The sequence below is a fragment of the Abramis brama genome (assembly GCF_963993115.1).
Source record: "Abramis brama genome assembly, contig: SCAFFOLD_230, whole genome shotgun sequence".
Classification (NCBI taxonomy): domain Eukaryota; kingdom Metazoa; phylum Chordata; class Actinopteri; order Cypriniformes; family Leuciscidae; genus Abramis; species Abramis brama.
The window spans coordinates 1-2,000 of record NW_028155894.1 but is presented as its reverse complement, the minus strand read 5'-3'; the positions used below and the strand labels follow the sequence as shown (position 1 = coordinate 2,000).

Sequence of the window (2,000 nt, the reverse complement as noted above, 5' to 3'; positions counted from 1 at the left end):
TCGGCGAGCACGCGCAATTTAAGTCCACGAGACCGAAAGTCCACATGAAGTGCGCCATTTGGGACAGGGCCTTCCTACTGGCGGTGTGAATGCAACCAGGAAAACGTTCTAACTAACTATCCGGTGCGAAAGCCCCTATAGATTCATCTGTTTCTGGGGGATTTCCATTGAAAATAAAATCAATCCACTGCTCTCTTGTCTCACCTGAGGCTGGGACTCTAAATAGCGTTATGTACTCATCTGTGCAGCCAACGACAGAACAGTTTGCATGCTTTGCTCGAACTTTTGCCATTGCATTAGAACTGGTTACACTGTCGCTTGTGAAAACTAAATGGCGATTAACGGGCGGTAATATTATAAAAGGATCCCCTTCCTATGTCAGAAGGGGAGCGAAATCTGATCGGCTTATTTTTTGACACTTGGAGAGAAAGGCTTACCAAAACAAAGTTACTAAGCTGTCACTTTTGACGTTTTGTGGGTTGGGGAGATGCACCGGGGACCCAATTATAGCACAAGGTTTTCATGATATGTCACCTTTAAATTACATTAAACTGACTTTTAAAAAATGAGTTGAATCTTGAATAACACAAGTTATGATATGTATTGAGCTGTGCATTTATTTTCAGCATGTAGTAGGCCTACCTGAGTTTGAGTCATCCTCAGAGCCACTTATCTCTTCATTTATATACGTTTTTTCTACAAAATTAGATAAAATCATCAGAAGATTCTATTTGACAATTTATTTATAATTAAACAAACGTAAATAAATTGCTATCCTTGTCTAATCTCAAATATTTTACCTGAACTGTGGGATGAAGGCTGTGTGCCTGGGGAATCTGGAATCACAATACTGGAGGGACAAAAAAAAAAAAAAAATCCTGTTTCATACGGATAATTATTCAGCTTTAGCCTAACTAATAGTTTGGAACAACTTGTGAAGATTTGGGATCAGGAATGAGTGCTCTTCTTACATGTAGTCATCCGGACGCTGACCATTCGGTTCATCTTCAATGTCTAGAGAAGAATCACATATTCTGGATTATTATCCAGTCAATCTCTCATGCACACACATTTGTTCACTCACAAAGATTTTCCATGTCACCCATAACTCAGTTACATATGTGTAAGGCACAATTACAATACACTCCATAACTACTCAAAAATGTGTCATTCGATTTCTGACCATGGTCTTCGACATGAATGTTGCTTTCCTCCTCACCGTTTTGATTCACATAACTGGCTTGACTTCCAGCTACAGAGACAAAAAAATGGAAATGTGTGCCTTAATAATAATAATAATAATAATAATAATACTCCTCATCATTTACTTGCACAGCACCTTTTATGCATAAAGTGTAGTTCAAATTGCTTCACGGGTCACATTATATGTATAAAAAAAAATAAAAAAGGGTAAAACTTTAAAATAAGGTTTCATTAGTTAACATTAGTTCAAATTAACTAGCAAGAAACAATACTTCTACAGCATTTATTATTATTAGTTGCTGTTCATTTCTACATTTACTAATACATTATTAAAATAAAAAGTTGTATCTGTTCACAGTTAATGCACTGTGGACAAGCAATGAAGAATTGTATTTTTATTAACTATCATTAACAAAGGTTAATAAATGCTATAAAAAATATATATTTCTCATAGTTAGGCTACTTCATGTTAACGAATGTATACACTAATGTTAACAAATGTAAAGTGTTCCCCCAAAAAAGAAAGGAAAAATATGAAAAACTTAGCAATAACTAAAGACACTCAAAATATATAACTTGTATCTAAACAAGCAAAACATCTTTTGTGTCAGGTTTGTATTGCAGTAATAAAGCACAATGACAAACATTGTAAAGAGAAAAGAAATACTACGGTGCTGTTTTTATTTTATTTTTTTACATTGCACTTGAGCTGTTAGATTATTATATTGTCTGAAAGGCCATGACTGTATGTTACTCACTTTCTGAGGGAGGACAGGAGGGCAGCTTTGAGATAGTAA

At 35.1% G+C, this 2,000-nt stretch overlaps 1 long non-coding RNA gene across 1 annotated transcript; it reads right to left on the bottom strand.

Annotated features, from left to right (window-relative positions):
• Positions 1-6: 6 nt before the first annotated feature.
• On the bottom strand, positions 7-2,000 carry LOC311077310. Its single transcript, XR_014604865.1, has 5 exons — positions 1,962-2,000; positions 1,220-1,252; positions 972-1,014; positions 801-850; positions 7-696 (listed from the first exon to the last, which is right to left on the bottom strand). It is a non-coding gene; the product is annotated as an uncharacterized lncRNA (long non-coding RNA).